General features: G+C 38.1%; 1 long non-coding RNA gene across 1 annotated transcript; it reads right to left on the bottom strand.

The window, feature by feature from the left end:
• Positions 1 to 3,802: 3,802 nt before the first annotated feature.
• On the bottom strand, positions 3,803 to 20,508 carry LOC148223166 (uncharacterized). Its single transcript, XR_015804702.1, has 3 exons — positions 19,768 to 20,508; positions 16,268 to 16,390; positions 3,803 to 4,327 (listed from the first exon to the last, which is right to left on the bottom strand). It is a non-coding gene; the product is annotated as an uncharacterized LOC148223166 (long non-coding RNA).
• Between the last annotated feature and the right edge of the window lie 3,388 nt (positions 20,509 to 23,896).

Genomic DNA, 23,896 nt, shown 5'->3' with positions numbered 1-23,896 from the left:
AAATGCTGATTGGAATTGGTGTGCTGACCTGAGATCTGCAGCAGCTGCTTGTGTCTGGGAGCACAAAGCAGTCAGTCCTGCAAGTGGGAAAGGATTCAGTCGGGATTAAATGGCTGGGAGGTCAAAGTCAGAGAGAACGGGCAACAGCATCTCTTGAAGATCTTCACAGCAAGCACCACAATGAGCAGGGTTGCCTTGAAGGCAGTCTGCTCATCTGTTACAGGCTCCTGCTGCTTTAATGTGTAAACATGCCACTTATGTCTGAGCTGCTCTTGTTTTTCCTCACTGTGCAGGTGTAAATCCATGTAAAAGTAATGTCAGTGCCACTGGCAGCGCTGCCATCAGACATTTACCAGGATGCTGCCGTGTGCCTGCAGAGCCCACGGGCTGTCAGTGCAGTGGGGTGCAGGGAGGGGGGCTGGGGGGACCTGCCAGCCCTGCCCTGCTTCCAGCCTGTCTCCAATACAGGCAGAAGGGAGCATCCCCCCCTGAGGCTGCGTGCTCCTGCTCACATCCATCGCTGCTGTGTGTGCACACTGCTCAGGGAAAGCAAGCAGCACAAGATGGCAATGGAAATAGAGTGCTCTGCTTGCTGACTTACACGCCCTGTGAAATCTAGGACCCTCCAGTTATTGCTTCTTATTAATGTGTTAATTTTAAAACAGTACACTGCAACCTAAAAATATTTGTAAACCACACTGAAAATATTCTGTAAGCCATTGTATACTCTTGGGTCTAGCTCAGTAGTATTGTACATTTCTCTTTCTACAGCCTGGAGATGTGCTGCAGGAATATTGAAATTGTCCAGATATTTTCTAACATTCTTGTGAATGAAATGCAGTGTGAGTGACATTTGTCAAGACTGAGGTCCAGAAGCATGGTGATGGCTGAATCATCAGTCACTCCTTGTGCAAACATACATAGGAACTTATAAGGAGAGGAAACTAGTATGATCTCTCTCTCTCTTTTTTTTTTTTCTTTTTTCTAATAATACAGAACAACTGCTATTTTGTTCTTCAAGAGTTACAAAAGTGAATCCATCTACTAATCTGTAACTATTTCTGGATTTGACTTTAATATTTTTCTTGTATGTAAACCTGACACCATTTTACAAAAGCAGACAGCATTAGTGTCCTTCTTTTCCAGATAGGGAAATGAAATGATAAATAAATGAAATACCACAAAGAAGAGCACATGAAAATCCTTCCAGTGAAAGAACAAGGCCAATGGCTGTTCTGGGGTATCTTAAGCACCTTTTGCCCCAGACCTGTTGACTCCTAGAGTTCAGTGGAATGACTTCTGAAGTGGTACCTAGCTAGGGAGCACTAAGGTTTTAGCCTTACTGAATGAAGTCTCAACTCTAAATTCTCAAGATATGTCATATCTTTGTACACAAACTCCTACTGAAACAATTGTCTGGCCAGTGGGACTTATGAGAATTAATATATTAATATATTAGGCCATAGAAATAATTATTAAAGTTAAAGCAATGAATACATTTACTCTTACTTGACAGTTTACATCATCCATGAAGTGTGATGTGATTTATTGTTCACACTGGCTGATGAGAACTGAATATTTAAACTAACATTTCAGAAACTACATGTGACAGGGTTGATTTTCCTGCATTGAAATTCTAAGAGCAATTGCTCATTTTCATTTAAATGTAACTGTTGATACTAGAATAAATGTGAAGTAGTCCAAAGAAAAATATTCAGAGTATGTCTTGAAAATGTGCCCTTACAGTTTTATTTTTGCATAATAAATACCATCATTGTATTAATATCATGTTGAAATTAATTGTGTGAGAAAGGTAGTGGTAAGAATTTTAGTGCTTTCATAGGCAGTAAGTATTACTGTCATTATGTTTCATTACAACTCCATTAAAATCTAAGAGATCTCAATACAGATCTTGGCCAGGAGTCTTGTGCTACAGTGTTGAAAATGCTAGCTAACTGCTTTTCAATTGTTTTATAATTGCTTATAATTGTATCAGACAGCGTTGTCAAAGGTGAGAATTTATTTTGGGCCCTTTAATATATGTGTGGCAAATTTCATTTGCTTTAGAGCACTCATTTTCAAGAGATGAGCACTCTGCATTTCTGAAGTATCACACATTTAGAAAAAAGCATACTTCATAGAGATTGAACACCAAAAAACCTCACAAAAAATGTTCTTAAAATGCTGAGACATTTAAAAAAACTCTTAGTTCTTTCCTGGATTGGTTGGAAGTACCACAGGAGTGTTATTAGCACCTCAGAACATGTGCATTCAAATGCTAAAGAATTATGCAGAATCACAGTCACAGAATATGCTGAGTTGGAAGGGACCTGGAAGGAAGAAAGCTTCTTGTGGAGTTAAAAAAATGCTATTTGAATGATTTTAGCAATTTTCTAAGGAACGGCTTCTCTATCTCTCTGTTTTTAAATGACTTATTTAATGAACCTCTGTCCCTTACTGGTGAAACTCTTCCTCTAGATAAAAGTGGAAAAAAAAAAACTGCAACAGGTTTACAAGTGGAAGTTAACAAGTTAACAGGAAGAAGTGAAATTTGGGAAAAGAAACTGTCTGAAAACATCCTCCTGCCTCATCAGCATGTGGCTTTGGAGATCATTGTGCAGTAGGTGTCCAGTCAATTTCCTGATTCTGCAATAAAGCTCATTTCTGAATAATAATAAAATTAATACCCTGCTGTTTTATAATTTGGTTTGTAAAGGAGTACTCTGCCTCATTGAAGTCAAATCACTTCAGATTTAGAAGGTCAGAGAACCATGAAATTTTAGCAGTATTGATAATAAATCATGCTAGACAAATTGTATTGCATTATTTGGGAAAAAAACGAACTTAAATCAATACATGAAAGAACCACAAGAGGTGTAGGTGGCGAATCTGTTGTTGGTACAGGGGGTCCTGTACTGACACTTACAGGAAAATGCACACCAGAAAATGTGAAACTATTTCTTGTCCCATTTTGAAGAAGTGCTGGGGTGTGCATTCCCCCACCAGGATGTTTCAGGTGCCACGTGTGTGCCCCCTGTGTTTGCTTGTGGCTCCTTGTGCCCATTTCTCATCAGCTGCTGCAAGAACTATTCGTTGTCTCCTGAAGACATGGCTACGTTATTTTTTTTTTTCTTTTAAAATTGAATTTCTTATCTCAGAAAATGACGGGTTTCAACTCATGAAAAGTTTTGGCACTACATGGTCTTTTAAAAGCCAGCCTTACTTGCTTTTTCAGTTATATATCTTTTTATTTCTGACAGGCTGCTGGCAATCCAGCTAGGATGACACACAGTGTTTGATATCCCATGACTAAAGCACGTGCAGAATTCAGAAACTAGGCTAAATTAGGCTGACAATTTTTAATGAATTTTGAATTATGCAGTTAATCTATTTGCGAGTTTTACAATTCTTTCATTCTGAAAGAAAAAAAAGGAAAGAAATGCAAACAGACAGTCAAAAAATGATATCTAGTTATTGGGCCACATGTGGTAGAATGCTGAGATTTTATTTTCTTCTGGAAATACTACCTCTTATAAAGCCCATCCATCATATGTAATGAGGGCTGTCAGGAATATTTAGCTGAGAAATAGCTACTTGATATGCTAATGGTGCTCCCTTAGTGAATTCCTTTGGTTCTGCTGCCTGACATTAATGGTTTTCATAATCTAATGAATGATGTGTGTAATAGAGGTAAGGCCACAGGGAATGACATTTTGAAACTAAGGGAAGTAGTATATATTTATTTTATAAATATGTGCATTTTTTATATATACACAAATATACAGACGTACATACACTCAGAGGGAGAACACCAAATTGCTTTTCCAAGCTAGATAAAATAAACACTGGGGAGAAACTACATAGATGGAGCAAATCTTTGGTACTGACACTTTAAATTCTAAAATATCTCTATTCCCAGGACTTCATGAAATATCCAGGAATATAATAAGCAGGAAGACTTCACTTCCACTGCTCTTCCTGACTTCTTTCAGACACTGAGACCTTGTCCTGCAGCTCTTGCCAAGGACAGCAGATCCTCTCTCCCAGCAGGATCCAGGTGGGTGGGAAGAACCAAAAACCCCCAACAAACACCTGCCCATGGGAATCAGAGTCGGATCCTCAGCCTGGGGTGCTGAACTCACCGTGCTGATCAATACTCACCATGTCCTGCTGAAGTCTGTATTTGTATCTCCCCTTGTCTCTTATCTCTGGAGGAGATGGGAAATGGTTGCTAGTGCAACATCTGACGTTCCAGAGCCGAAAATTCCCATGTGGGAGTTTTGTCAGCTGTTTTTAACCACAAATTTTTGTGGCCATCTCTACCTGGCTGAAAAGACAGGGAAAGTAGGTTCTAAGATTGCTCGGAAAATCTGCTGGAAACCAATTTGCTCTTGAGCCAATTTCCTCAGGTGGTGATATTCCAAATGCCTGACAACCTCAGCTTTTAGATGCAATGGAGCTTTTGCTGTCCCTCCGTGTCACAGGTGCAGATGTTTGCAGGATTGATCCTGAGATTTGCTCAACACTCAATACCCATTTCTCTGTTTTCTTGGCTGAACTTCCTGCTGTCTTTGTCTTCAGAGCACCTGATTCTGGTCCTGATCTCACAACAGCTCTAAATTTCAATAGTCATGGTGGATTAGGCATTCCACAGTGAATTTCTACAGGGCAGTGATTAAATGATGATCTAGAGACATAAACAAGAAGTGATTTGGGTTCACAGAAGATTGCTACTCCAACTCCAGTGCTGTCCTTGCAAACATAACAGCATTAGGCACTGGGGAGAGCATGATGGGTGTATATGAATTACACTAATTCTTCATGGATCTAAAAATGTGCACCCACAGCAATTGCTTTGTGTGTGGACATGTAATATACATTAGAATCCTGAAGAAGGATGAATCACTGAGTGATAAAGTAGTGGTGTACAGGCTGCCACAAGAATTTTTCTTGTGTTTAATTTTATTTTAGAGGATACTTGTGTCATTTTTTAAAACTTTTAAAAAGAGCAGAAAAATAAAATTAATGACAAAAAGATAAAATTAATGAAATCCATAGATGACATTAACTTGTGACGGGTTGCAAATATCAGAGACCCAAACCAAATTAAAAAGAACTTAAAGTATAGACCAAAAATAACAGGCAAGCCTCAGAAGCCTTAGAGCCATTGAAAATTAAAGTATATCTAAAGGAAATTAACAGAAGAGAAATTCAGTAGGAGGGAGAGATCTAGGACAGCACAGCACTACCAGTGTTCAGGGAGATAATAGATCAGAAATTAGACATGATTTTGCAAAGTTAGGGAAGCATGCAGAGTCATTATGCCATGGAGCAAAAAAAATAAGGTTCTTTTCTGTGGCTTTTTAGATGTAGGGATATCTTCATTGGAGATAAATGTCTGGGTAAATTAAGTGAAGTTCAAAGATGAGCCATCGAGTCATTATTATAGTTGGAGGGATTTACTTAAGATGAAAATTAAAAGATGGAAACATGGTTTATTTGAGAGACAAGAAGAGATGCTAGAAACTAGTAAAGCTGAATGTGCATGAAAAAAACGGGAACAGCTCTTTTATAAAGGAATAAGAATAATTGTGATTAAGAAAAAGTTGTTGGGAAAGTCTTCAGTACATTAAGATGTATCAGCTAGGCAGTAAAGTAATCGATGGAAAGCTCATGTTAATGACAATGCAGAAAATGTCACATTAGGTTTTTCCTCACTGGATATTTTACACTGCTTTTTAGAGCCTTGCTGAGGCAGAAAAGGGCCTGGGTTGGAAAAGGTCTGGTTGGTGATTCTATCTTACCTTCTGCAGGTGCTTGTAAATGATTTTTGCTGCTTTCTTCCCACAACTCTTTTCAGGGAGCTTGTGCAGCCTGACTGCCTTGTTCAGGTTCTCTGAGGATTCCTTTACAAAGTGAGGGCACTTTCTATTTTTAGCTGTAGTGAACAGACCTGATTTTTAGGAAGGTTTTGTACAGCAAGATCCTGCTTGCTTCCAAGTGTTCTGTGAGTCCTGAGAACCAGCAAAGTGCAGTCCTCGTGGCATACAGGACTCACAACCTCCCTCCTCCCTTTGCCTTTAGAACTTTTGAGTTGAGAAAAATCACCTGCGAGGATTCCAGATCCTAAATTGTACTTGGGCTCCTATTTCCCCTTTAGGTCCAAGTTAAGAGAGTGAGGAACTTGGATAGCTTGTTCCCAGGCTTATAAATTTTCTACATAATAGGGAAGATTTCATAAAATACTGTAATATTATTTAAGTTAATTAGGTGATGTATTCCCCATTAAGTCTGTATCTCACACATAAATAATGGCAACAGTATGTTCCTGTTTAAAAAATGTAATGATCTCTGTAATCTAATATGCTGAAAATATTTAACTATACCCAGAAAGATTATTAATGATCTTACTTGATTTTTATTTGTCCTTCTACCTGACATATGGCACTATACAGATGGTTCTGCATCGTAGCATCTTTTTTTTTTTTGCTAAATTTAAATGAATGCATTAATTTATACATAATTTCTACATTATACTTTGTCCCAGTTGAATTAATACTCAGGTTTATTCCTTAATATACTGTGCAACAGAAGGAAGCTGCAACAAGTGGGATATCTATGCTTTTCTTCTTTCTGACAAAGCCAGTGTCATAGTTAATTTCTTAAGGAAGGGTCCTGACATTAATTTTCCCTGGGTGCAAAGACAGCTGCCTATCTTGCTGATTAAAATATTACTGTGGAGTTCTCATGTTCTCCTCCCAATCATTAATCCTCTTTTATGTAACTATTAGAGAAAGTGTTTGTCTCTCTCTGATTTGTGTTTGCACCAAGTCAGCACAATGAGGTAACAGTGCAGATCACTGTCCCTTGCTGCTGTGAGAAATATTTGTGTTTACTTCAAACACAAATGTGATGTAAAAAGGATGGCTGTCATTTGACTCAATGTGAAGTTGTGACAATTTTCCTTTTTCTACACTGGATGCCTCTAAGCTTTGTCTTCTAATAATTTACAATATTTGCTTGCTAATACTTCCTGGTATTTCAATTGTTAGGTACAATCTAAGCAAAATTACCCCCCCGTTCCATTATTTATTCTACAATGTTGTTAACTGTTCAAGTCCTTTTTCCCCAAACATGCATAAAGCAGACTAACTTATGGTGAAATTTAGCTGCAGTCTAAAAAGATACAGCTGGTGCATGCTGTGACATATTTTATGTCTCAAGAGAGGAAAATGTTAAGTTGTGTCTTTTGCTTTAAATTCAGATGATTGCATAAAATACACAATTAATCCCAGATGGGTTACATGGGAAAACAGCCTCCATTGTCATATATACTTTACATTTCCAGAGCCAAAATGTCACTTGTAAACAGTTTAAACAGCAAGTCCCATATGCTGAAGTCTTGAAATCATTCCCTAATGGAAGTTAAATGGAAAACCTCATTAATACCCAGTAAGGCAGAGGTGCATATGAGAGATTCCCACTGGCTGATTTACTGTGGCACCTGCCACGAGTATGGAAATAAAGGAGAGAGTTATTTTCAAGTACACGAGTAGAGAAAAGGTAAAAATTAGAGTACTCTGCTATCTAGGGAAATTCATACCATACATGTTTTGAGCTGTTGGGGGAAGACTCCCAGGCACTGGGCTGGAAATCTCATTCGTGACATCTGGATAATTTTTTTTTGTTATTTGGTTCACATAATAATAATCATAATTTGAGAAAATCCTTGATATTCTTTATTCTTTCAAGCACAGTAGGACAAAAAGAGCTGTTTCAGTGACTTTAAATATGAGAATGCATTCTAACTTGGGCCCTTCCTAAGACTACACATGGTGACCACCTGCTGTGGAGCAAACACTTTTTTCTTAAGAAGTCATTTGAAGTTATTCAGCCTCTCCTTGTGCTCACTTGAGGTTAAATGCATACATCTGAAAACTTACCCCAGTGTGATCCTCAGAGAGGCAGCCAAGTGATGCTCACCAACAGTAGGTGAACTGCCTATAAACCCATTGATCTAAATTACACCCTTGGAGTAAGGGAAGCAGTGATATTTAGTTAAAAGGAGTTTTTAACACTCTGCTGGCTTTTAAAACCACTGCTAGGTGTACTCAGAGTACTGCATTCATTTATTAAATAGGTAGAATACATTTGACTGGGCCAAAATCCTAAATTGACACAAATCAGTGTAGCTACTCAATAACTTCTACAAAGGTTTGTTACTTTGTATTGGTTATGGATTTGGCTTGACTTCAGGGAACCCATTCACCTTAATGGTTGTCCTGGATGTAACCCTCCTAAAAGCAGTAGAGGAGTGTTCTTGTTCAGTATGTTCATCTCTATCCATGTTTACTTTTCCTTCTGATGTTTATCACACTGGAAAATTTCAATAAAAGCAAGTGGCCAATGTGTATCCAGTCAGTTTTCTACATCCCAAAGTGCTAGAAAACTCCAGCAAGGATGCTGCAGTGCCAGCCCTCCCCTCCTCCCTCAGCAGCTGAAATGTAAAGCTCCACTGAGGAGGTGAAGAATATGAGCTGTACCTGATCCTAATGAGAATGAGAGCGAGTCCAGACATGAACAAATGTTGACACATTTAGTATGAAGAAAATATACTGTTACGAAAGAAGTGTCATATATGGTTTCAGAAAGCAAACAAGCAAACAAAACTAACAGGCCAGGATATGAATTTGTTATTGCATTCACAGCATTATTGTATGGCTTCCTAAACTAATTTGCTGTTACATGATGAAGAGAGAGAGGAAAAACTTCCTGTCTCCGGCATGTCACCTTTCATTAAAATTGTGTTTGTCTGAGATTTTGTTATTTGCAGTTGCTCATCTGTTAAATTAGAAGTTTTAATTCTTCACAGTTTGTCACCTTTTTAATTCTGGTCTGTTGACACATACTTCTCGGCAATGCAGAAAGGCTTGAAAATGAAATTTAAAAGAAAATTAGGTGAGAAGAGGATAACAAAGTGAAGCATTGGTTCTTTGCTCTTTCTCACTAAACATGAACTGGGTCTGAGAGTCTCAGATGGATGGATAACAGGAGAAGTTGCCACCATGACACTGCACATGCTTCTGCATTTCCGATTTAGGAAACCACACTGTCATATTTCTGGCCAGCAGAGTATGGTAGACTTTACTTAATTACGTTGAGGAATAGGTAATTCCTTTAAATCTCTATTTTTCTAAAGGAATGAAGTGATCCTGAAGCACACATGGACAGGCACAGTCAGTGCTGTTTGTCTCCTGAGGGCACAGGATAACCCTGAGTACAAGCTGAGTGGAATTGTGCCTCAGCTGCTTTTCTGCCTGCTGAGCATTCCCTGGAGCTGGTGCCAGCCAGCTGGGAGGAAAGCCCAGCTGCTTTACAGAGCCTGCTGATTCCTTACCACCCTTCAGCAGCACCAAACTTGGGCTGGACTTAATTTAATTTAATTTAGTTTAATTCAGGAGTGCTCAATAATCTCTTGCTTTCTGTGAAGGAAATAATCTCCTCTCTCTGAAAGTGCAAACACCTCCAGCTGCTGGAGTCTATGTACTCCACTACTGTGCTTGGTCCAGTGGCAGGTGAAGATTCAAAAGGATTCAGATTTCACCCTGGAGTGTCACAATATTTGAGTCATTAACATCTGGTAAGGGAGATGGAGCTTTTGCATCACCAAACCCCAAAACTGAACCTGTGGCTCCTATCCAGTGTGTAGCACTCACAAAGGGCACCATCCTCCTTACTGGGATTTGGGCATAAGCAGCTCTAAAATAAACCTCCTCAAGATTATAGCCAGCTTTCTCCAAACAGAGGAATTGATTAGCTCGTGACTGATATTTTGGTTGTTTCTGTTTTCATCTCCTGAGGGAATCAATGCAAATGTACCTGAATGATACAAACCCCTCCAATTCAAAGTACTACATATCTGCTGAAAATCACTCCAGACCAGACCCCCCCACCACCTTCTCCCTTGACATGTGCCATCTGGCTGCTTTGTAGCATCTCATATTCTTCAAACTTCAGCAGCCTTGTTGGCAAAATTTTGCAGAACACTAATTCCTGATAAGACAGAGTCATTTCTGAAAGTCAGTCTAAAGCTGCTCCCTTGCATCTTTCCATTAAGGCCAAAGAAAGAAAAATAATCCCAATCAGAACTGGGTTTCAGCTGGCTAGATGACATTGAACAGCTAGATGTTTTCTACCCACATTAAAATAAAATTATAGCAACTAGAAACCAGTAATTTTCTCTCCACAAATATATGGTTAGAAAACATGGAAAAATGTAAACCTCAAGCTGGATTTATTTTTCTAGATTAGCTGCTAATTATTTCTTTCTACTACACTTTAAAAGCTGATATGTAGTAGTTTGAAGGAGGCAATGTAGTGCTTAAAATGTGTAAATAAAATAAGAAGGACATTAATGGTTTTGATACACATAACTGGTTTGCTGTACAAATATGAGTCAGCATCTTGTAATCAAGGGAAAGTGGTAGTGGCATTTCTACATGGTGTCCTGAATCCCTTCTTTACTCCCATATTAAACTAGTAGAGTGGTAACACTCACTTTGGTGATCAGCTTCATCATCTTGATGTTTTCCTTAGTGCTTCAGTGAAATCAGTTTTGATATGTGTAGGTTCTTAAATGGGAAGAATATATAAAATATTTGAATTTTATTATGACTGTGATTATGCCACAATATGGATAAGACTAAGAAAGAAGCTTCTCCTGTGATTCTTGTATTTATTTACTTATTCAGATTAAAAATAATAAATTATGCTTATCCAGGACCTTAGGCACCGTAACACATCATTAATATTACAATAAAATCTCAGCAGTATTAAACTAATCACTCAGTTCGACACACTCCTACACAGATTCCTTCTCAGTCTTTCCTTGTGGGAAAAAAAAAACCCTACAACACTGCCCCAAAAAATTATCTAACTCAAACAAATTAGAGGTAAGTCAAAGTGTGTGAAGGAAGCAATTCTAGAAACCTGAACTTTTATAAAAATGACTTGGTACAGATTCCCCCGTTCTTTATGGTGAGGAATAGGATGTTCTGGGATCCCAGCTGTTCACTCTTTAATATTTGCTGGTGGCATGGTTTTTTTTCAGGACAGTTTGCTGAGCTGGCTGGGACAATGATGCAATTTGCCATGGCTGTGATTGTCTGATCATTTTTGAGTGTCAGCTGTACATGTTTTGTTGGAGTTCACCTGAAGTGTTCTTTTTATGTTTCAGTGAACCAAAGTGGAGGTGGTAACAACACCATGTACTACATGCATCCTACAACTCACTATGTATTTTAAACAAATATATTATTTGTATTTCATTACATAATCCAGTCAAAATGAAAGAATCAATCATTTAGGGGATGTTAAATATAAGTTATTAGTTACAGAAATGTCACTTTTTGATTTTCTGAAAAGGTAGGGAAATACAATTTCATACAGAAATAAGTCAAATCCTTGAAAGACTTGTAAATGAAAGAAGAAAATGAAAGAACATTTGAAAATACTTTAGGGACCTATATATACAGGGACTTTTCCTCTTTATTAACAAAAATGTCCAGTATGGAAGCTCAGTCTGTATTTTGTTGATTATTTTAACTAATCAGCTGTATAGGGGGAGGCACAGATAGCCTCACATCTGTTGATGCCTCATAAATATCTTCTTGAATGGCATTTATTGTTTTCAGATGAGTCCATTAATTTAGCTGAAATTCCATCAGTAGTTGCTGTATCATAGAAAATGACACCATAAGGATATGTGTACAACTAGTGTAATCCTTTTCTTAATTTGATACCTTAATGAAGACTCTGCTAAAATAAGGATAGCATTTGTGTACTACTTTGCACAACCAAACCACTCTAATTATGACAGGACTTGTTGCATATGTTGAATTTCACAGAGGAGGTTTCCTTCCACTCTTACATTCATTTTTTCAGTTAATTATCTGAATCTGAGATTACAAGAACATAACCTGTAAAAGCTACGACAGAACCATGATTAAATTTCAGTTGTGTTTCCATAAGCTTTCCATCAGACTGCAATGCTCTGTGGGAAGAATCTAGAGAGCTGTAGACATGAAGAAGACTGGACAGAATGTTAGGTGCAGACAAGGATGTTATAGAATATCAGAATATTATGGGCTGGAAGGGACCTATAAAGATCATGGGAGTTCAGCTCTTAAGTGAATGGCCCATTCTGGGATCAAACCCACAGCCTTGGCATTATGAACATATTCATTATCACCTCAAGTCCCACAAAACTTCCTGTCTTTTCTGAATATATTTTTGGACATCTTTCATGTCATAAGGGCAGAAAGGTAAGTTTTTAGTATCAGCCATATGAAACAGGAGAGGGCCAAAATCCAGAAGGAAACAAAGCTCTTCCTTTGGAGCTTGCCTGGCCTCACCCTTTCCCTTTTGACCCAGACAAGGAGGAAACAGAACAAGGGAGCCACAGGGTGGTGCTGATAGTTCATTCCTGATACTTGAAGTGTTTGATTCCTTTGGAGCCTGTCTTCCCAGCATTGGCTAAGTCAAAGCTATTTTGTTAATCATAACATCACTAATTTCCTTTCCTGCTGATAGCTGCATGGCAGTGCTGCTGCTGTCACTCCACAGTAATGAAATGTCATTGCAGGTGGTACAAAATGTGGCAAAGTTAAACAGTTGGGAACAAACAGCCTGCTCAGTTACTGCAGTTCGATGGCATGGATTAATTTGAGGGGAGATTCCTTCATATTCTCTGCAAGGTTCATCTCTGCTCTTATGCAGAGGGTGTTGCATAAACGGTCTGTGAATTCCCACTGCTTGGGCTTTCTGTGGAGTGTGACAGATGTAGCTCCATGCTTGGCCTATCCTTTCTCACTAACTTGTTCTTTCCTAGCCACTGAAACCCTCTTCAAAGCAGGGCAAAGCAACCCAGTGCGCAGCCTGGGCCAGCTGCGTGCTGAGAATGGGTGAGAGAACACTCTGCATCCCACCTCTTCCTGAGCTCATGTGAGTGAAGGGAAAACAGCAGGAACTGCAGCCTGAGTCCCAGGTACTTCCCACATTATCTCCCTGTGTGCCACACCCCATATCTGTGTTGAGTCCAACAGCTCTTTTCAATGATTGGAGGGTAATTTCACTTAACAGATGAATTCAAGGCCACCACAATATGCTCCTGGAAAACCGGAGCCCAGAAAGCAAGAAAGACAAATAAAAAGAATGGGAGAAAAAGGGAAAAAAACCCCCTGGTGTGTAATGAAACAGAAACCCAACAATTATAACTGTAATGCTAATTCTCTCATCTCAAGCTATTTCCCAAGATATTTAATTTCTAAAGCAGTCATACATATGGCAAGGAATGTTTTAGAGGAGAAATTCACTACATTCCTATGTTAGTCACCACATCCCAGAATTATCTCAGGTGAATTTAAAGTGCTTGTTCATCATGGCAGCTGTAGGAATAATATTCCAGGGGACCTCATTTCCTCAAAAGTATTTCTCAGCAGCTTTTGAGAAGAGACAAGGCACTTCTAATGGTGCTGCAGAAGCCTCCTGGGCAGTTTTACAGAGCCATTGCACTCAATCTGTGCATGGAAAAATATTGCTCTCTTGTAAAGCAAATAAAACCAGGAAAAAGCTTAGAGTGAGACAATATATCTTTTTCCCCCCAATCTTCTATGCAGATCAATACAAACAGTTCAAGTTGATTGAATGTAATTCTTTGCCCAGATCAGATCAAAACCATAAAAACTAATGCACTGAGGTAGTCACCCAGTCTTGCTTTAAACATAAAACTTTTTTCCCTTGTAATGCACTAATTAATCAGGCAATCTGGTTGGTATATAGGAACCATCATTTACATTCCCATTTGCAAAATGTGTGAGAGCTTGTTACATAAATTCATATGTGATAACTTTTTGGAAGTTTCATTTTGATGGCAGTAGAGTTTCATAGTTCATTTTCTATATACTTAGGTCAGAAATTACAGCCTCTTGAGAAATGCATTCTGCACAGCAGCTGAGTCTATGTTATTGTAGAAGCACATGTCCCACATAACTCAGTAAACACAGAACTTTGTCTTTAAAATATTGGTAAAAAGAGAAACAAAAATAGACATAGGCCCACTTGAAAAGTGTCCTTCTTTCTCAGAACAGGTCCCATTAAAATCTTAGTTAAAAGCCTCTATTAAAAGCTTTCAGGAACAAAAGTGCCTTGTGTGGCCCCCTGAAGCCTGATGAAGCACCCACCAGAGTGATTTGTAGCTCAGGGAGGCACAAGCACCACAGTGGATGTTAATTGCCATCATGGCAAAGCCTCTGTCTCCTTTTTTCCCCCATGGTTAACATTTTATGGGCAATGAACCACAGGAAATAACTGCTACTGATTATAATGAAAATGCTGAAACCTCTTAAATTATGGCATCAGGCAGGAGCAGCACTGATGTAATTACTATGTTAATGATCATGTAATATTTAAGTACTCCTGTGTGCTTTCCTAGTATTTTTTAGTACCCATCTCTAATGTCCTGTGGAGGGTTGAAGAGCTGTTGCCATTCCCCTGCTGGGTTCCCATGCAGAGACTCTGATAGCTGTGCTCAGGTCTCACAGCAGGGACCAGGGCTCCTTCTGCTGCTCTGCTCCCCCCATCACCTCTAAGAGCCCCTTCGATCCTGCTGCAGGGGTCCAAGGAGGCACCAGCACTGTGATTAGGTCAGGATTTTTATAGGAGACTGAAAGCTTTTCTCTCACCATTCCCTTCTCTGAGACCTTTTGTACCAAAGGCAGAACCAGGACACAAAAGTCGAGGAATCAAAAAGGCCACATTGGTAAAGGAAGTGTGGAACACACAACCCCAGAATTCTGAATTTTCACTATGCTACAGGCTATGTTTGACACATTTCTTACAAACCAGCATCTGGTAGATTTTGAAGTACAGCATTTGTGTATCTAGATACTTTTGGGAGGAAGAAAATAGAATGCAACTGTGGTTCTAGTCTGACAGCTGGCTCCCAAGCACACCTGCCATGGAGCTGCCTTAACACCAAATGCTCTTCCCTTGACAACCTTGAGCAGAAGGCTAATAATTATTTACTAGGAAAGCAAGTGTTATAATGATATCACTAAAAAACTTTGTTCTGGTTTTCTTTGTTTTTTTTTTTTCCTCTGCTTTTTGTTTTTTATTCAAAGAAGCCTTCTCCAGGCCAAGTGACACAGCTATAGGTTTGGAAAGCATATAAATCTATAAATTAGATCACAAATTAAGGAAATTTACTTTAAATTGATATGATAAAATCTTAGAATCCAGAATGTCTGTGCTAAAGCCACCAAGTCCTTTGGGCCACAGCGAATTTCAGAGCCTCCTGCACTGGTCACCACTTTTGCATTGGCTCTCCTGGACAGAAAAGGATCTGTATTTCTGCTCTGCTCTTATTTTACTAAAAAAATTAACCCTGAAGTTTTCATATGTGATATTTAATCCTTTATGTCTTTGTACTGTGACCATTCTACCCGGGGAAACAAAGACCAAAATGTGATGAGTGTGTAGCTGAGCATTGTGCCTATCACTTGAGAGGGGGCTTGCTCCAGAGATGGCGACCCAGCTAAAGTACCAGATGAGTGCTGTGACACATCATTGCTTTTCTCTTTAGAAGGAGCAACCCACAGCCCCACTAATGAACTTGTCAGAGCCTGATGCCCTCATTCTGGTGGAGCAATGCAAGCACAGAGCAAAATGCAGTCCTGCTAGAGTAGGGAAAAATAAACAGATGCAAAAATGGAGGATCGAGCAAAGTGAATCAAGGAGACAGTTTGTGAAAGAGACAGCAATCTCAGAGCTTCTGCAGTTTAGTCATTACTTACACAAAGCTGACAGCATGACAAGAGATCTTAAAGAACAAGCCAATAGCCTGTCCCCAGGCTGAGCAGCCCAGGGAGGTTTATGGCTAATTAACTCTAACTGAGAGCACTCCAGCCACCCTGCAGCTTTGCTGCTCTCCTTCCTTGTCTGCAACTTCCCTGTCTGCATTTGGAGCAACCAGGCTATGTACTGACCTTGGAGGCACACAGCTACACAGCCTCAGCCCTGGACAAGAGATCTCCCCAGGAGAAATAAGGAGCAGAAGGCAGAGAAAAAAAAAAGTGACAGGATTACTGTGTGAGTCAGAAGGAACAACAAAATTAACACCAAGGGGGGAGGAAGGAGAAAAGGAAGCAAGGAAAAAAGGAAAAAAAAAGGAAGCAAGGAAAGTAGACTTTTGACATATTACATTACTCACCAAACATAACTTCAGTGTTCCTTTCATACTTGTCAGGTGTACAGAGCTTGGCAGGGATTCCTGAGCACGGCTTATCTGTCATCCTTACACTGCTGGAAACACGTGATGAAGGAACAAGTATCCCTAAAAAAACAAGCAAGTGACTAAAACTCAAGTAAACCATCAAGATAATTTTGATATTTTCTTATAAGCAAGCATGAGTAGTTTGAGGACAAATATTTGAAGATGCTAAATGGCAAGAATTAGTTTTTCTGCAGCTAAATGTCTTTATTTAATTGCAGAGAACTGACTGGCAGACTTCTTTTATTATTAATAGATGCTTTCCCCATAAATGCCAATTCAGCAAAGGAATTCTTCATGTGCAAATGTGCATCACTGATTTTGATTTTCAGTTGGTAATCTCAGCCTGAGCAGAGACATATACATTCTGCACACACAGAAATTCTTTCATCTTGTTCTGTTTTACAGGAAACAGTTCAATCCTGTACATTAAGCAGATTTTGTACGAAATTGGTAAGTAGTGAAAGGAAGCCTATTGTAAGTAATAATCAGAAACCAGAATTTTGCTTTTTAACAACACTACAGGAGGTCCAGAAGCATATTTCAAATGATATTTTAATAACTGATGCTTAAATACTTTTAAAGCAGTACTGTAATTAGATGTGCCTCTTTGAAACTTTCAGTTAAATAATTGCACACTAATGTAAAGAAAAACAGCTTTTCACTAAATCATTTTGCTTTCATCAGCTGAGATTAATACACTAAATAAGCAGTTGTTATTAAACTAAACATTCAATAATGAGTCATTACAGCTATATTAAATTCTTAGGGCCAAGTGCTGCAGCTTGTACTCCTGCAAGTGGGCAAAGTTCCCATTGCCTGAATGGGAGCTTTAACTGTATGTGAATTGTAGGACTTGTCTCAAAACTAGCTTGGAAAACCAATAAGGAAAAATTAAACTGTGCTGAAGCGGAGTTTGAAAACAGACATTTCAGTTCTTACCCATTGCTCCTGCCTTAAGTCATATACTTGCATTACATCTGCATGTATTTCTTGCACCATTCATCATTATATAACAATTAAAAGGGAGATGCCTAGTTCTAACTTAATGAAATTTCAATTTAACATAACCACTCTAAAAGTCACCATAGGAACTAAGATATCTCTGGAGATCTTGCTCAGTTTTTGTTTCTTGAATATGATCTAGTTTTTGAGTCAGAATGCCATTCAGATCTAAAAAACGGATTTTAAAATCACTTTTGAATCAATAAAAATTCTGCTAAAACCAACAAAATTATGAACTCAGTTGACTTAAAAGAGAGACTTTTGTAAAATTTGTCATCTTAGAGGCCACAGGATACATTATAAAGGATGTATTTTTCTTCAAAGAAGAAAAAAGTAGCATCTTGCCTTTTTCTGTGACCTAAAAATCTTCAAAACTGATGGTGATCAGGTGAAATACCTGAATGTCTAACAGGAAGTTAAATGGTCTTATGGATAAATATTTTTGTTCAAAGTGAAAAGTTCTGTGAACATTAGCAAATATTCTTTCACATTACTAAAAACCAATGCGTTTTCAACAATGATAAACTTTTTAAATGTGAAAGAGGTGTCCAAACCAGCTGCAAACACTTCCACTGAAGTTTAACTATGGCATTTTAAAAGATCTGAGAAAGTTATAATGATAGAACAAATATATAGCACTTGGTGGGGCATTCCAGTTAGCAAAGATCTGAACCAAAGGACTTCATTAGCCTGATATATATTTTTATTTAATGATTTATGTAGCACTTTTTGCCCATGAAATTTGAGTATTAACTCTGCAAAATATTTTTACTAGAGCAGTATTGGATATAGGAGTTTTAGGTTTTGTTCTTGTCTATAATTTCTGAGCCATCAAGACATCTCCATCACTTGTTAGCAAGAATTAACTTTCCAGCTTTAAAGCACAAATATTGTACTTTCTGCTAAAGTGACAATATGCATAGATTTATTATCCTTGTGGGACATGAAGCTAATAATTTGAATTTGAAAACGGTATTCTGTTCCTTTTAAAGTTTAATACTTGTAGTTAAGAACACTTTAGTATAGCAATAGTCCTTGAAAAGTTCAAATGCTTTTGAGATTTGATCCCTGAATTATCACTATGAAAAAGGAATTACTCCTCTTTTTTTCTTCAAATAATGTTGTTTGGGAGTCCAGGCTGCACAATGCACAAATGCCTCAGTGTGGATCCCAAGTGGAGATTGTCATGCTATTTAAATGAGCTGGTTTTGAGCTTGTTAAGTAGAGTGGCATTTGAGCTCTCTCAGCCTAGAGCTCTACAAGGTGAATGACTTGCACAAGGACTCCTTGGCACTCCTTTTCAATTTACCTTCAAACTCCCTCAAGCCTTAAAAAAAATCAGTTTCACTATAACAAGAGTTTAGCCTTTAACATGCAAAGCTCACAAGCCCTTAGTCTTCAAAAGGCCAATTTAACAGGAACAAGAAGAAAATCCACAACACAAACTTGTTTTGTTAACTCTGCCGGTGAACTGCATAGTTAGTGGAAATTCTAGATTCTGCCCAAGTCTGATATTGGAAGTTTGAACCTTAGAGAAGGAAAGGTTGGAGGGTTTTTAGCATCAGTGAATATACAGATATATGAATTGAGTCTCACTCATTACCATATAGGTTTAAAGCAGATTCAATGAATGACTAATTAAAATCACTGAAATATAATTAATGGAGTACACCATTGATTCCCCAAGGGCAGTAGTGGCAAAACATGCCACTGTCTTTCTTTGGGCAGAAGAACTGGTCTGTGGGTTTAGGGGAAAAGACAGACCTAATTTCTCTATGTCCTAGTAATGGAACTGATCCATCTCATGAGATTGTGTGGTTTAAGCTGAAGAACATCACAAGGATGGTAAGGAAGGCAAGACTCTGGCTAATGGGAAGCTAATGATAAGATGTAAACACTGGGAATAATGAGGCTGCAGAGGACTTATTAGAGAAAAGGTTGACCTGGCATTAGATATCAGTCAATATTTTTGTCAATTATGTGACAGAAAATGAGAGCATGCTATTGAAATGGCTTGTGATGTGAAGCTGGACATCTTCATCAATATGGGAAGTACACATTAAGAGCATAAAGAATGCCCTTATGAGATTCTCTATTATGAGAAGCTTTTTCATCCATCCTAGAGAAAGTTTAGCAAAATGATTGTCTCATTTAGGACTGCTCAGTTTGGAGTTGCATTTGCATTGCAAAAAGGTTCCAGAATCATAAACACCTACAAGGGCTTTGGCTCTAGTATTTAGAAGCACAAGGTTATTTTAAAAGATGGTGATTATGATGTTCCCTGTGGATCTGTAAGCACATGCTACCACTGTAAGCATCAGCACACCCTGGCTGGGAGGCAGGTACACAGAGCCCTAGCTGAACCAGCAGAGCCCCTTTCAATAAGAACAGAGAGCCAGCCCTCTGCTCTCATTTTTAGGACACAGCCTAATTACCTTCAGGTCCAGCTCATTGCATTCCTGTAGGAAATCTCAGCTGGAAATCTAAAACATCTTCCATTTCTCTCATAGCTGCACCAACCTGCAAAACAATACAGGCTGTGCAATAATTAATTTATAAAAATAAGCATAAATTGTAATTATACCAGCACATGAGAAAATCATTACAGGTTGTGTGACTAACCTGATGGAGATCAACCATCCCTCTCTGTCACCTGCAGCTGTGAGTACTTGGGCTCAATGTGACCCATGCAAAGTCACAGACACAAATACCTGCACAAATATTAGGGTGGAATTGCAAGCTCACTCTCAAGAATTACTGTATTTTGGTGTGTTGTTGAAGTCTGAGCTTAAGGCCAGAGTTCATTAAAGTATTGTCACACTGCTGCAAGAAAAGAAAAGAAAAGCACAGCTATGTGGACTTTCCCGCTCAAACCCATGCTTTGAACATTTTCTGCATTGTTCCTGACAAATTTTAAGTTACAATATCATGTCTAATATGTTAAAAGGTTGGTAAGGGAACTAATAGAAGCTCGCTATTGATCAGGCATGTCCCTTATTAAAAAGTATGCAATAGTTTAAGTAGTAATGATGGTTTCCTAAGAGAATCGCCACATACATAATGCCAGTGATTTCTAGTATTTTCTGCTACTTGTGGGAGGATGGACATATATTACTGGAATTTGCTGTATAATGATGCACAAGAAAGGCAGTTTATAGTCCCAAATTAATTCTTATCTGTCTTTTTAGGATCAAGACTACCTGTGATTAAACTTCAAAGTAGATACAAGTGCATGCTACTCCCACTCTAAAGAAATATTTCAAAAATTCTTTAATGATACCTGTTGATTACTTCTCCTTTATATTCCCCTTCATATTTATTCTTTCCTCTTTATGTTTAACATAGGTTTTATTAAGTCAACTGAATTTAAGAGTAGCTTTCTTAAAGAGAAATGGATGCACCTTACTTTACTGAGAAGCTGAGTGCAGCTACACCAAATTACAGGGTAATGGCTGGTCTTACAGTGGGATAAATCTGGAGTAAACTGGCTTAGATTGGTAATGTTAATATCTTTCTGCACTGGGATAACAAAGCAGGATATTGGATCCAATAAATTGTCATAGCAAATGAAATGGGGAGGGCAATGTGCATTTGTTCAGCAGTGCACAAGTGACAGGTACTTGAACTAAATGCAGCTCACAGCTGCCACTCATTCCCAAGGAAACCTCCATCCATCCCACACTCTGTGGTCTGCATCTCTCAGAAAAGTCTTCTCTTGAACTGCTTTACCTTTCCATGTGGTCCTGTAAGCTGGCAAATGGTGAAGAAATAAAACAAAACCAGATGAGTTTAGTGAACTTTACTATTGGAGTGACTAGGCTTGCTGATAAAAAGCCTGTATCCAAAATGAAACCATTATATTAAATTAATGATCCAGCTCCCATACAGCAGCAGCAACATATTTTAGTTACAGTATTTTTGGTTGGCTGAATAAGATAGCTTATTTACTTGTAAATACTTAAATAGAAGCAAAAACATCCTAAGTGACTTACATAATGATCCTTCTTAAGAAATGATGAGATATTCACTTCTGAATCTATTTATGAAGAAAAATTAATACAACTACAACAAGAATGGGTACATTTACCAGCCAGATGACAGAGGAAGGTTCTAATAAAATAAGCAATACTCCTAATAATGTCAATTTTCTTATTCAGAAATATTCCTGAAATGAATTGTTAGATGAGTTTTTCCTATTAAGGATGCTTTTGTGGATGATGCCTAGAAAATATAAATTAACTTAACCTCCCTTTGTGACATTGTTCCAACTGATATCCTAACCTTGACCCATCCTTTCCCTCCTGTATTATATACACTTGTTTATTGTAGATTTGGCTCACCTGTACAGTATTTCCCCATGCCACATGATATCTTGTAAAGTAGCAATCATGTTTCGACAACTCTGGTAAAACTAGCATGTAGAATCATATGCTGATACATATATATATTCTCAAAAAGGATGTTAAATAAAAAGTTTAACGGAGAAATTCAGATAGTTATTTACTAGACAAAACTCTGACCCTCAAATGACAGTTCCTTCAGCATAAAGAACTAAAGAAATACATTAGAGTGCTCAATTTTTATTGTTTTGCACAGTGCTCAGCACAGTTGCAGTCTCCTCCTCCCCAAAACTTGAGAGTGAGGTGATGTGCACAAACTCCCTGATTTTCACTGAAAGCAGGATAATTCTATTTAAGCACAGTCCATAAGGAAGGAGCTCATGAACTGCCCCAGCGAGTCCAGAGTGACCTGAAAAGGCATTTTCAAATCTGGATTTCCTGGTCCACAGGGGTTACAAACCTAAATCTGGATTTGCTGTGGGGTGAAGGACCTTGCAATTGCTCCTGCAAGATGACTTGGGTGCACTGGGGTCCTGTCTTTAGATTAGGGGACACTTGGAAATTCTTTTCGTTCTTTGACAAGCACCAGGAGATGGAGCTCCAGACTGCACAGCACAATTTCTTGGTGCCAGAACAATGAAACCTGTGATTTCAGCACTGTTAAATGCTTCTTTCTTTTCAGCTCATCATTTACAGGATTTCTTGAAATCATCTCTCTACTTAGGGGAATTAAATGCTCCTTCTTTGAAGCACTGTATTAACCCCAGGGAGCAATTGCTAATGTTTTTCTTCATGGATCTACAGCCTGAAGTAAAAGAAAAAAAAAATCTGACTGGGGGGAGAAATCAGAACAGACATTGATTTAAAATAGGTTTTGGGGATTATTCTGGTAGTATGCAGTAACTTCATCATCTTCTCACTTTTGCAATTATATGGCAATGCTCAAAAAATGAAATCCCTTGGAAAATATGATCCAGTTCTTCCCTACTACCTCCCTTTAGAAATGGAAAGCACAAAATTCTTTATGTAAAAGCATAATAGTTAGAAAGGGGAGAAGAAAACACCATGAAAGCTCACCATGATGAAGCCTGTGTATTCCCTCAGTGGCATTTCAAAAACGCCACATTTTTGGGGTTCTAATAATTTTAGGTCACATTTAATCACTTTTGTGAAAAAAAAAGTCATTGTTTTGTTCAAAGCAGTGAATTTTGGAGCTGTCTGAGAGACCATCACCTGCTATGGAAGCCTAACCAGAAAACTGTTCTCACATGTAACCTGAGACTGTCATTCTATTAAATCCCCTGAAAAGTGAACCCTTCATGAAACTAAATTAGTTCAATTCTGGTTAGCTTCCCACCTCATGAGAAGCCTGATACAGCAATTAACCTTGTTTTTAAGTGATATTTAAAGTGTATACACATGCTTTGATCTCTAGTTAGATTTTTGATACCAATCAGGGAGATTGTATCCAACATCCCAGAGCTGCAGGTTTCTCTGAGCATATTGCTATTAACATTTTCCCAGTAAAACAGTTACATGTTGAGAATAAAACTTTAAAAAGCAATAAAGAGGCTTAAGAACATAATTCATGCTGACTTTTACTTTCTGCGTACCTGTCAATATCTTTTCATTAAATCACAGTAATTTAAACTGATTTTTCCCCCCTCTCTGTGCTATGTAAGATTAGAATATACAGTGAAAAAACAGATCTTGTTTTTTATGCTATAGTGCTTCAAAAGTGTGATATTAATTCTGGAAAAAATAGTCTACAAAAGAGCTTTATGCCAGTTATAAATGTTTGACATAGGAAATATGTGAAAGACCAATTATGGGCTGATCAGAAATATCTCTTGACATTTTTAGAGTGCAGTGTAAGAAGGGTTCACGTATTTAATTATGACTTTTTCAAATAGGGCTCTCCAAGTCAATGGGAGCCGCCACACTTACCGTTTTAAGGAAAGAGAATATACGATTTTTATGATGGGAGGAGGGAAAAAGAACATGTCTTCAGGCTGAAATGGTTATCAGTTTTTAGATCAATCACCCTTATGTAAGTTTTTCCATTGCTAGCAAGATATTAAGATATTTACAGCCAACATATATCAGACTGAATGGATTGTATGAAGGAAGATGGAAAAATGAGAATATACTCAACATGCAGACTATAGAGCTTTCATTAAGAGTCTAAATAAGATAGCTGTTAAATAACTTACCTCAGACTGTC

The sequence above is a fragment of the Sturnus vulgaris genome, chromosome 7, assembly GCF_052056855.1.
Source record: "Sturnus vulgaris isolate bStuVul1 chromosome 7, bStuVul1.hap1, whole genome shotgun sequence".
NCBI lineage: Eukaryota > Metazoa > Chordata > Aves > Passeriformes > Sturnidae > Sturnus > Sturnus vulgaris.
Note: the sequence above shows the minus strand (reverse complement) of the source record. Positions and strands in the feature narration are given on the sequence as shown.